Here is a 231-nt window from a genome sequence, read left to right as displayed (position 1 = left end):
GAGGATGCTAGGCATCAGAGGCAGATGGGATCCAGTATGAAATTCCTCCAAGAAAGTGGGAAGGTTAGAAGTATCATAGTGATCTCTCAGAGGTCAACTTAGCCCCCACTAAGTTAAAGGAGAAAGAAGGAAGAAGATGCACAGCAGGACCCCAATGGGGGCAAATGAGACAAATACAGGAGCAGGGTTGGGGGTCTAAATCCAGGGTTGTTCCAGTTGACATGAACATGA

This window comes from Vombatus ursinus, unplaced genomic scaffold, assembly GCF_900497805.2.
Source record: "Vombatus ursinus unplaced genomic scaffold, bare-nosed wombat genome assembly UNPS02014810.1, whole genome shotgun sequence".
NCBI lineage: Eukaryota > Metazoa > Chordata > Mammalia > Diprotodontia > Vombatidae > Vombatus > Vombatus ursinus.
Note: the sequence above shows the minus strand (reverse complement) of the source record.